The sequence below is a fragment of the Lissotriton helveticus genome, chromosome 11 (assembly GCF_964261635.1).
Source record: "Lissotriton helveticus chromosome 11, aLisHel1.1, whole genome shotgun sequence".
NCBI lineage: Eukaryota > Metazoa > Chordata > Amphibia > Caudata > Salamandridae > Lissotriton > Lissotriton helveticus.
Genome location: NC_136072.1, coordinates 675743221 through 675756312, shown reverse-complemented (window position 1 = coordinate 675756312; position 13092 = coordinate 675743221). Strand labels below are relative to the sequence as shown.

The following is a 13092-nucleotide window of genomic DNA, read 5'->3' as shown; positions in this document are numbered from 1 at the left end:
CGTGGGTTTTCGTGAAGGAATTGAGGGGAATAACATGGCGGCGTTCCTGCATGCCTGGCTTCGGAGGACCTTCCTGACAGCAAGCTTCTCCAATTGCTTTATAATAAAAAGAGCGCACCGGGCACTGCTGGCAAAACCGCCGGAGGGGGCGAGACCGAGACTGGTCATTGCTCGCTTTTTGAACTTTGCGGACCGGGACGTCATACTGAGAGAGGCCAGAAAACTAGGAGAGATCCGGCATGAGAATGCACAAATCATGATCTTCCGGGACTACAGCCAAGAGGTGCAGAAGCAGAGGCGCTCCTTTGACCTGGTAAAAGCAAAATTGAGGGACTTACACATTCAGTACATGTTGCTCTTCCCGGCAAAATTGAAAGTTATATTCCAGGAAAAGACGCACTTGTTTACCCGCCCGGAGGATGTGTGGGAGTGGCTTGAGGAGCGCCGCCATTACGGATAACAGAGGACAGGCGACATGAGTTCAGGCCGGGCACGCCAGCAGCGGGGGCCCAATGGAGTCAGCCAAAGACACAGAGATCAAAGGGACCATGAGGTAGCAGGAGGTTGAAGACTACCCCGTATCCCACGCAAAACTCGAGGCAGAGGGGACGGCGGCACTCGTCGTCCCCGGAGCCTGGAGATCAAGCAGGGTCCAGATTCCGCTGTCTAGCGGGGAATGCTCGCTCTGAAGGGGAGGAAGACATTGGTGGACACTCTACGGGAGATGAGGAAGCAGGGTCTCCCTCCATGCATCCACTCGTGGCGGCGATCAACGAGATGGAACAGGGGACAGACAAGGAGGCCGGGGTCTCTCAAGGCGATATCCAGGACTCTCATTCTTGACGTTAAGGCCGATGGGACGATGAAGATACTGGCTCAAGACCAGACTACATGCAAGTTGACACCCCCCCTACTCCCTTTGAGCTACAAGTTCCTAGGGGTACTTTGTCCCCTTGTAAACAGCTACGGCTGAGGGGAGTGCTACACGCCCCCCAGGATTCATGTCCGGGGGCTGGGTTGCTAGGGGTGTCTTAGGGGTGGGCAACAGACCTTCTCTGCCCAAAAGTCCTGTACGTAGCCACTTGGCAGAGATGGGGCTGGCGGGGGGGGGGGAGGTGGGGCGGGGTGTGTTGGGGTTAGGATACTAACATGGAACGTAAACGGCCTAGGCAGCAAGATTAAGCGAGGGTTAGTTCACAACTATGTGAAGAACGTAGGAGCGGACGTTATACTTCTACAAAAAACACACTTGCAAGGCACTAAATGCGCCTTTCTCGCCAGAGGACAGTATAGAGTCCTCGCCCATGCAGGGTTCTCCTCGGGCTCACAGGGAGTAGCAATTTTGATTAGGAAGAACCCACCTTTTCAAATAACCCAGACCTGGTCTGATCCCCAGGGGACGTATGTGGGAGTGAGGGGACATTGGAGACGGCAGGAATACATGTTTCTCTTGGTATATGCACCGCCCAAACTACAGACTGCTACACTTAGAGCTATTACTGACATCCTCCTGACCACGTCAGACACAGTCCAAGTACTGGGGGGCGACTTTAATGATGTCATGGACCCGGCGATCGACAGGACGGGAGACAGCGATAGAACCACGACTCCCACTATGCTGGCTAGGACGATGGATGCATTGGGCTTGGTAGATGTATGGAGATTGCTCCATCCGGAGACTAGGGCCTACTGGTTCTTCTCCGGGGCACATAAAGTATACTCCCGACTAGATTATGTCTTCATGGCCAAACAGGCTTTGCATGCCACCGACAAGGTGGAATACCAGGCGCGGGGCTTATCGGACCACTCCGCCCTTCTGGCTGCGCGAGGGGGGGGGGAGGGAGAGCACACAACGCAATACATGGCGCCTAGCGGCATGGGATCTGCAAAACGCGGACATATTGCGCGGCCTGCGGGCAGATGTGAAGGTATACGTTGCAGAGAATGAATGCTCTGTTTCGTCCCGGGTAGTGTTATGGGAGGCCCTTAAGGCCTTCCTGAGGACATGGCTCAGAATAGGTTAGCGGAGGAAAAGAGAAAACAGAGAGAAGAGGCCCGCCTGTTGTAAGTCCAGATTCTGGCCTTGGAACAGAAGCATCAGACTACTAAAGACCTGGGGGCCCTCAGACAACTTTTAGACGTACAACGTCAATATAGGCACCTGGTGACAGGAGAGGCGAAGGCACAGGCCCTGGCGACGCTACACTGTCTATACGACATAGGGGATAAATCTGGGAGGTTGCTGGCATGGCTCAGTAGAAAAGAGAGAGATGCGAGGTGGATAGAGAGGGTGAGGGATGGGCAGGGGGGCTGGGTATGGACCGAAGAGCAAGTTGCTGAGTCCTTCGCGAGTTACTCCCGTGCTTTTTATGAAGCCAGGTGTCGTGCAGGCCTCAGCCAGGCCCGCTAGTGCAAGGGGTTCGCCCTTCTGCGCACGAAGTCCTCAGACCCAAAGGAAAAAGTTGGCACGGAAACTGGAATTGCAAAACATAGAATTTATTACACTTCATGAAGTGGTGCTACAGTTCAGACAGTACCCTTCGGCACTATGAGAAGTAGCGCAAAGGGCTACGGACACATGGTTTATTTATACCCACACAAGGGCTCAAAAGAAGGCGGTACAAAGCACAAGAGCAAATTTTATGACCATACATGGTAATATCGAGAAGCACAATCGATCAGTGGGAGGAGTTAACAGTCTTGGGGTCTCGGCTAACACATTCCAATCTAGGGCTAACCATTAGCAGATGTGGACCCTAACGGTCAGCAGCAAAGCACAGAGATGCTATTATTAGCCTGTTGCCGGGCAGATTCAAAGGCCATGAGCAGAAAGGTAGGACAACGCACATGGTCGGCACGAGGCAGCATGTGGCAGACAAAATGGCTGCCATGAATCCAAAATGGACGCCGCTAAACGTCAAGATAACAGTTAGAACTCGGATGTCTTTTGCTAACGCTCAACTTAATCGCCGTCAAACTACAACAGACGACCCTTTTAGCGTTAGCTAAAGACATATGATCTTTTCGGGTAATCTGTGCATTCATCTCGTATATCTATGCACATTATATTTTAACCTCCTTATCCAACGATTGTTGCGCTTTAATGGCATTTCGTTGGGATGGTATACAGGCATTTATACACATAAAACATAGCATTTAGCATTGGGCCACAATGTATACACATACAACAGGTGAAAATGAATGCAGCTGCAATACACAGTATAGTCAGTAGTTTCCAACCCCAAGCAGAAATCAGAGCCCAAAACCATCCAGCAAATGTCCAGGTACCGTTTTTCTCATGAATATCAGACGCTATCTTATGCAGTTTAAGAATTGCTTCATATACAGAAGGCGAATTATCAGGGATGAAAACACAACAACTACTTCCGATCATTTTACATGCTCCTCCTCTATCTGCTAACATGACATCTAAAACCATGCGGTTCTGAAGAGTTACAATTCTAGCAACTTGTAGTTCCTCTGTAATATTACCAAGCGCTACAGCTGTTTCATTGGTGACAGCTTCCACAACTCTAGTTAAACGTCGTATTTTCCTGCTGTTTAATGCAGCACCTACAAACGAAAACAAGCCTAGATTGAAATCAACATATTGCTGTAGACTAGTGTCTGTCTGATCAACATCATCAACTCGGATTGTTCGCTTATAACGATTCATGGAAACATTTTGAAACAGTTTAAAATCTCGGTGATAGGAAGCAGGTGCAAGAAAAACAGGGGGTAATAGAAAAGATACATAGCAAATTCCAGACCACCCTACCCTATTGGTAATCTATGATATCCATGACTTCCACATACTAGATATGTATTATGTGAAGCCAGAAAAGTACTATCATTTATTCCATCCATATTTAATACAATAACACATTCACTATCTCCCACTGGAATTCGTCCAGTGCTTTTCACACACAAATTCGCTTTAGTTCGTGTTACAGTAATTACGGATTCATTGCTCGTAGTAGAGTCTCTTGTATGGGTGAAGACATAAGGCGTAGAAGCATTGTCCGGTCGATATTCTTCCCATTCCCATATAGTTCCATTCGCTTGAGGATAACCATGTTCATCTTGATAACACTCTTTATTCAAACGGAAGAGAAGTCCACCTACTGCAGGTTTTCTGTTCGAAAAGAGAAGAGTGTACCAGGCTCGACAAGAACCATTGTGCGAAAAAGGAAGTGGAATAAACGGCGTTCCACCTCTCTTCTGATGAGCTGGAAGCATAACACAAATCCAGCAGTTTGTGGTATTGGTGGCATCGTGAGTATGATGGAGCATCTGAACAAAAGTGTTAGTCAAATAAGATTCTCGATGCTTATGCTCATGATAGGGAAGAGAAAAATGCTGATGCTCTTCCGGAATCGGAGTAGTAGGAACCACAAAGAATTTCCGGGCAGGACTCACCCTCTCAACACACCAGGTGATCACTGCTATAACTGTTAAAACAACAAAAACACGTAATACTCCTAAGATCTTCTTCTTAGTAGCATTCCTAGTCACAAAGCTAAATCTTCAAAACTAAAAAATAGAAAAAATAAAAATAGTCCATGAGCTCTTTACTCTGGGCAGACGTTGGTTTCTTCGCCACAGACCAAGACAGGTGTCACTACACTACGCAGGGCTGATCCCCCTCCCTTGTCATATCGGCTCTCCGTTTCCACTACCCAGAGCGGTTGCTCAACCAGTCTCGCAACAAAAACACTCAAGTTACTTTTCTCAATCTCAAATCATAGCGTGCTTTTCCAGAAGTTGTCTGGTCCGGGAAGAACTCCGCAGATCCGTCAGGGGATACAGCAGGGCCTTTCTCCGTAGTCAAGATCTCTCGATGGTCGGTCAGCACAGCAGGTTCCACTAAGGTCGGCAGGACCTTCCGGCAATGGGTACTATGGACCCAATTCTTCTTATTGGTTACTCTGACTGCAGTTCTCGTGGCGAGGAGTACTTGCTCTGGTCCACGCCACCTCGGTTCCATGCTGCTTGACCTCTCAAAGACCTTCAGCATGAAAAAGTCTCCGGGACGGAGTTCATGGCCTTCACCTTGGGATTTATCAGGGAGCGCTTCTCAAACCTGTTGATGAATAGAAACCAAGCTGTCAGTTAATTGTGCCAAATAGTCATTCATTAAAACACAAGGTACATCATACACAGAACTTGGTTTCGGAACTCCCCAGATGTTCATAGGGCTTACAAACACCACCTCGTACGGGGTAAGACCCGTCCTAGAATGTGGTACTGATCTAATGGACAACAACGCCAATGGCAGCGCATCTGGCCAAGTCAGATTCGTGGAGGCTTGAATTTTCTTGAGTTTGAGCTTGAGAGTACCATTATACCTCTTCACCAATCCTGCAGATTGTGGATGGAACCCAGCATGAAACTTCTGCTTAATACCTAATCCTTTCAGGACATACTTGATAACTTCCCCGACAAAATGAGGTCCGTTATTATTCCATAAAAGTCTGCAGACACCAAACCTCGGGAAGAACTCCTTCAGTAGCACCTTAGCAGTAGTAATAGCCGTATTACTGAAGGCACAGACCACCACTAAGACATACTTCAAATTATTACACCGCTCAAGCTGAATATAGTCCATTTGCAGGACTTCAAAAGGTGCTGTCGGTGTAACAAACCCTCCAGATGGAACTTGTGTCCCCTTTCCAGGATTATATTGCAAACAAATTAAGCAGGACTGCACTATTCTCTTAGCTGTGTTGGCAATCTCTGGATACTCCCAAACCTGGGTAAGCATTTTCGTTATTGCAAGAGCTCCAACATGTGCTACCCCATGCGCCATTTGAACCATGGGTTGCACGAAAGCTATAGGCAGCTTCCATCGATCCATCTGCTTATTTCTCCAACAACCCTCATCATCTAACTCTCCTTCTTTGGACCACTGTTCACGCTCTTTGTCAGAAGCTGTCTTCTGTATCTCTCGCACTTCCTGCCTAGCATCGTGCCATCTTTCAGCTTGTGACTTCACTACATACATAGAAGTGGTATTCCTCTGCATTGCAGTCTCACGTGCTATACGATCTACAAAAGCATTTCCTCGTCCAATTTTGTCTGTGACTTTTTTATGTGCACTGCACTTCACTATGGCAATTTTCTTCGGCAGCGTCAATGCAGTCAAGAGATTTTGCACTAAATCTCCATGCATTATCTGTTTTCCATGGGATGTAAGAAAGCCTCTTTCCTTCCAGAGTAGGCCAAAATCATGCGCTACTCCAAAAGCATAGCGGCTATCTGTGTATATGTTTACGCACAAACCAGCACTGAGCTCACATGCTCGCGTCAGCGCTATCAATTCAGCTGCTTGAGCCGATTTCTATGGTATGCGAGCTGTCTCCACTACTGTCTCAAGCATGGTAATTGAATACGCGGCTGAGGTCGTACAATCTGGCAATTTCAAACAAGACCCATCAACCCACAATTCACCATCTACATCTGGAAGGGGCGTATCCTGTAAATCAATACGACCCTTTGTCTGTTCTTCAGTCAGAAAAATACAATCGTGCGTTTCTTGTGACTGAGACTGAGTCACCGGATATGGCAACAATGTGGCTGGGTTCAGAGTTGCACATCTCTTCAATGTAATATGGGGGGCTAGTAATGTCAGTTCATATCCTGTAAGACGAGCGCTAGTCAAGTGCTGCGTCTTTGTCTGATTCAAAAGGGCATCGACAGCATGCGGCACGAGCACTAACAATTTGTGTGACAAAACTATCCCTTCACTCTGTCGAATGGACACAGCTGTTGCTGCAACTGAACGGAAGCATCCAGGTAATGCTCTAGCAACAGGGTCAAGGACTGCAGAGAAGTATGCACACGGGCGTTGCTTATCGCCGTGTAACTGGACCAACACTGATAATGCACAACCATCTTTTTCGTGCACGTAAAGTGTGAAAATCTTTGTATAGTCTGGTGTACCTAACACTGGTGCTGAACAAAGAGCTTTTGTAACTGTCGAAAAGCACTTTCACATTCATCTGTCCATGGAAGAGGTACTGGGGTATCTTTCGTCAAAAGTGCTAACAGGGGCTTAACAATGTGTGAAAATCCTAAAATCCACTGTCTTCAAAACGAAGTAAGACCCAAAAATGCACGTACTGCTTTCTGTGTGGTGGGAACTGGCGTGTCTAAAATTGCTTGTATGCGATCTGATGTCAATGCTCGTCCCTCCTTAGACAAAAGGTGACCTAAGTAGGTTACCTTTGGTCTACAGTATTGCAGCTTCTTTCGAGAGACTTTGTGATGATGTGTAGCAAGAAAGGAAAGCAAAGATAAAGTGCATTTTCCACACTGCTCTGGAGTGTCGGCTGCCAACAAGATGTCATCGACATATTGTATGAGAGCCACACCTTCGACCAGTACGAAAGAATCAAGTTCCCTCTTCAATGCTTGGCTGTAAATACTCGGACTTTCAGTATAGCCCTGAGGAACTCTACAAAATCGATACGATCGATTATTCAAAGTGAAACCGAACAGATATCGGCTATCAGGATGAATAGGGATCGAAAAGAAAGCATTCTTCAAATCAATCACAGTGAATGTAGTAGCAGTTGGGGGGACTAAAGTAAGAAGTGTCGTAATGACAGAAACCACAAGGTATTGCGGTATCACTATCTTATTGACCTCTCTCAAATCAATAATATATCTGTAAACTCATGTGTCAGTGTCTCTCTTCAAAATCGGAAGAATCGGGCTATTGCAAACATTGTATGGAACTTCCTCAACAACCCCAACTCGTATCAGATCATGTACAATTTGTATGAGTGCCTCTTCTCCCTCCTGTGAAATGCGATATTGTGGCAAACAAGGCAACACAGCTCCCTCCTTGACACTAATCTGGATTGAAGGAATGGTCATCTGACCCACATCAGTGTCTGAGGTAGCCCATAAAGATTCAGGAAGTGAGGCTAATGCAATGTCTTCCTTACCAGGCAAATTCTGTCAAATTCAGTGTAATTATCATTCAAAATAACTCGCAGCCCTTCAGGAAAACATCGTATAGTAGCCCTAAAATATTTTAACATATCAAGGCCCAAAATGTTGTCTGGCGTATTAGGGGAGAGCAAAAATGGACATGGAGCATTGAATTTATCAACATAGAACGGAAGTGGCTGAGACAATGGGCTAAGGGAAGGTGTTCCATAGAAACCTATCGAAGTAATAGTTGTGCCAGACAGGGCAGCCCTCGGAACCAATTGTTTTGACAAAGCGATACGTGTAGCTCCTGTATCGACCAGAAAGCGATCAGTAGAGCCCAAAACATGTGCTGTAACATAGGGACCCGTCTGATCTACTGGAACTTCAACTGATTCCTTTCCCTATCCTACGCAATGCTATGCATGAGCAAAATCGTACAAATCAGGCTGAACATAATCAGAGATTTGACATTGATTTCGCCTATCGAATGTGTTCTGTCTCTGCTGTGGGCGTGCATTCATGTCGGATCGGGCACGATCATTCATGTTACCTCGAGGCACCAAGAAACCTGAACCAGTTCTCCCTTGATCCCGCCCCCTAGCGTCCTGCTGAGAACGTAACACTGGGCAATTACGCGCCCAATGGCCAATCTGTTTACAATACGCGCCTTGATTTGAAGACACATCCAAACGACCATAGGGAGTATTGAGAGGCGGTCATCCACCTCTATCATAATTTCTATTGGGCCCCGAACATAACCTCTAGAAGGCGGACCATACACTTGGGCCGACATAACTTTCGTTTTTAACTCTTTTGATTTCTTGTCCTCGGTCCCCTTCGCCTCCGCCTCTTGGCGCTCATAATACTGAGCCATCGTCAAAACAGAGGCCGGAGAGGACGTAGTCCAAGAACTTTCGCTAGCTTTTAGGCGGCTTGCTATGCCGGGTAACAAATTCGAAACATATTTATCGACAAACAAATGTCTGCCGGTATCGTCAGTAAGGGACTGACCGCCAAAATCGTGAAAAACTTCCTCAAAACGAGTAAAGAAATCAGAAACCGATTCATCTGTCTTTTGTTTACAGGACGCTAAAACAGTCCAATCAATCTTTTTAGGGGGGATAATCGTTTTAAGCTTAGTCAAAATAGCTGCAGGAAGATCTAATATTAGCTGATGCGGTTTTTGGGCGGGTTCTCTATCCGCATCTGCGCGCTCTATCTCCTTCCATTCGGCACCAAGAACAGCGCGATCATCAATTTTACGAACGGTCCTCCACATATCTGGGGGCAAAATGAGACCGAAAAACAAATCTATATCACATAAAGTCATAACACGAGAATTTAAAGCACCCTCAACTTCTTCGTAAAAGGCGGCTGAGTTTTTACGCGGATCAGGCAACGCATTTTTGAGCGCCATTACATCTGCTTTATTCCAGGGAGTGTATACCCAATTATAAATAAAATATCCCTTAGCATCGGCAGAATTATTATTATCATTATCACCCGTTCCTTTAGGAGGATCATACAAAGGCGCAGCTTCGCGCATAGGTTTCATGACAACTGGTATTATCTTATCTGTCACGAAGATAGAACGCTGCGTCTCTCCGGGCGGATTAGTCTGTGGAACGGCATACGCAGCCTTTTTCTGCTCCTTCAGATATCGCGCCTCATTCCGTATCTTAACCAGTCGTCTAATCGTATCTTCCACCTGGGAAAAAACAAAAAGACCATCACGTAACTGTTTATGATCATTTGCAACATCAGCAGATTCTAATGTTGGGGAATATTTTCGATACATTTCTACAACTTCATCAGCAAATGCCGAAGTGAAATATATCTGTTCCCTTTCGGACCAATCCTTTATACTAGCAAAAAGATCGGAAGCAGAATCAGTGCTACGTAATGCTTTGCGAGCAGCTTGTCTGATTTGGGCCAAGCGTTCAGCTGGCAACATAGATCGGGTGTCCCATCTTTTCTGTTGGCCCGAATCAGAATCCTCATCATCCCCGGACGGAGCGGACGGGACAGCATACGGAGGTGGAGGTCGATCTAATAACAAAAAATCATCTTGTGGTTTATTAAGGACAGGATAGAGAGGCTGACAGACAGGATGTTGGCCAGATATCTGTAACCTACGTTCTTTCTCCTCTCGCTCCTGTAGTTCCTTCGCTTCTTTCTTTCTTAATTCCAGCGCTTTCTCATACACAGTCTTTCGCTGTTCTTTTTCAATCAACGCTTGCTCACGCTTCTCTTGCTGTCGTACTTCTTTCTCCCACCTTCGCAAACTCTCAAACATATCACGCCTAGACTTTCGCTCGAACAAACAGCGCTCCACATATTCAACCTTTCGCGCATCAAACGACCCATACACTGGCCAACGCAACTCAGGATTCTTTTTGGTGTATTTGTGCCACAATGTGCTGTACATTATGGCAAAAAGAATAAACTTCACATACATATCTCTATTAGGAGTCCCCTCGGGGGGAGCCGGCTGCGATTCCTCAAGTCGTAAACTGGTACCACCAAACAAGCAGCACATCTTTCGAAGTGCGCGACAAACAGACATGCTCAAAAATAGTGCAAGATACACTACTATAGGGAAAGAGCGCTCAAGGTACTTTCTTAGTACGTTGCGCTATACAAATCAAAGCGGAGAAAAGAAACTCCATGCTATGTCTGCCTATATGGGTTGCAACGCATATATACACAATCAAATCATATCAAACAATCAAAGTAGACAAGTCTATCCCAAAGTCAAACGTGCCACGATAAGCGTCCTTATCATACGTGGCACTCCAAAGGCCAAAACCTACAACAGGCGCCGCAAAACGGCTCTTACCAATCATAGGCTGTCCAGATTCCAACTGCCAAGTTCTAAATTCGACCAAACGGTCACTGTACGGCAGACCAGCAGAAGAGATCTCAGTCGAGGACCGGCGCCGCCTGGATGGTCGGATCGTAAAGCATGGAAGAAACACCTTGGGTGCCAAGACACGGGTCTTATCTGGCAGCGATCGCGTCCTCAGCGAAGTTCCGAACCTTCGTCACGACCAATCCTTCGGGCATCCGAGTCGCCGATGAGCCCCACGTGCCGGGCGCTAATTTGTCGTGCAGGCCTCAGCCAGGCCCGCTAGTGCAAGGGGTTCGCCCTTCTGCGCACGAAGTCCTCAGACCCAAAGGTTATAGTTGGCACAGAAACTGGAATTGCAAAAAATAGAATTTATTACACTTCATGAAGTGGTGCTAAAGTTCAGACAGTACCCTTCAGCACTATGAGAAGTAGCACAAAGGGCTACTGGACACATGGTTTATTTATACCCACACAGGGGCTCAAAAGAAGCCGGTACAAAGCACAAGAGCACATTTTATGACCATACATGGTAATATCGAGAAGCACAATCGATCAGTTGGAGGAGTTAACAGTCTTGGGGTCTCGGCTAACACATTCCAATCTAGGGCTAACCATTAGCAGATGTGGACCCTAACGGTCAGCAGCAAAGCACAGAGATGCTATTATTAGCCTGCTGCCGGGCAGATTCAAAGGCCATGAGCAGAAAGATAGGACAACGCACATGGTCGGCACGAGGCAGCATGTGGCAGACAAAATGGCTGCCATGAATCCAAAATGGACGCCGCTAAACGTCAAGATAACAGTTAGAACTCGGATGTCTTTTGCTAACGCTCAACTTAATCGCCGTCAAACTACAACACAGGGATCTAGGGACACAGGAAGACGCACTGCAATACATGAATCGCATCGAGCTTCCGAGTCTCGCGGAAGACGACCAACGCGAGTTGGAAGCAGACGTCACGGTTGACGAAGTTAAGGAGGCACTGACTAGACTCAGAGCAGGGAAGTATCCGGGACCCAATGGCTTCCCGGCGGAATTTTTCAAGAAAACGGCGGACCTATTGGCCCGTCATTTATTGGGACTATTCGAAGACGCGGTGGCAGAGGGAGAACTGCCGCTAGATTTACGACAAGCCACAATCATTCCGATTCACAACGAGGGTAAGCTGCCCGATGACTCTGCATCCTATAGGCCCATTTCGCTTTTAAATGAAGAAGTGAAGCTCCTTGCAATGATCTTAGCGCTTCGCCTGAGGGGGGTGATCACGGGACTGGTGCACCTTGACCAAACGGGTTTTCTTCCTGACAGGGCGACCAGATACAACCTCCGGCGGACACATAATTGGCTAATGGAGGTAAGCGACCCACACCTATTTCCATCCCTGGATGCCGAAAAGGCCCTTTTTGTAGGGGTACTGGCCCGATTTGGCTTTGGGCCAAAATATAGGAAATGGGTGAGACTGCTCTACACCGATCCCAGGGCGAGGGTAAGGGTTAATGGAGTGTTGTCGGAGGACTTTCCTATTTGTAGGGGCACCAGACAAGGGTGCCCCTTGTCTCCGTTTTTGTTCGCACTAACCATAGAGGTGATGGCCTGTGCAGTCAGACAGAATGTGGAGATTAGTGGGTTTCATGTAGGCCAGGCATATACAGTGGAAGAAAAAATATCCCTCTATGCAGATGATGTCCTTTTGTATGTCACACACCCGGGCACTACAATTCCAGCGTTGTTCGCGGAATTGGCTTGCTATGGTGCCCGTGCTGGATGCCAGATAAACTGGCATACATCAATTCTATATGACCCCCAAGGAGGGGAGGAGTGGCCCAATCTCCCGGGGAGGCTGTAGACTAATTTTGCAGTGGATGCGGCGAGGTGGAGACTGCTTCCACTTACGATGCTGGGCCGTGCAGCCATGTTTAAAATGATATCACTTCCGAGATTTTTATATGCCTTTCAAAATGAATACTTTCCCCTCCAGCGGCGGGTCTTCCTGGACATCCACGCGGAATTGAGGTCCTTCCTATGGTTGGGAAAACAGCCTTGGGTAGCATAACAACTCTACAGAGACAGCAATATGATGGGGGAATATCGCTGCCTAACATAGAAGCGTACTACTGGGTGGAACACTTGGCACCTATAAATGAATGGTTACACGCCTCACATCCCACTTACGCGCTAGAAAGACACAACATGGAGAAGCACGCATGCCTACATTACTTAATCGGGGGCAAGGGGAGAAACAAACTACTTCCTGCCACGAGAGTAGCGCTGGGGTATGGACAAGAATATTTACAACAAG

The 13092-nt window shown here is 47.1% G+C and overlaps 1 protein-coding gene across 3 annotated transcripts in view; it reads left to right on the top strand.

Moving 5' to 3' along the window:
• Window positions 1-13092, top strand: part of LOC144791082 (disintegrin and metalloproteinase domain-containing protein 9-like) — a 2835950-nt gene that overhangs the window by 2790818 nt on the left and 32040 nt on the right. The gene's annotated exons all lie outside the window — the stretch shown is intronic.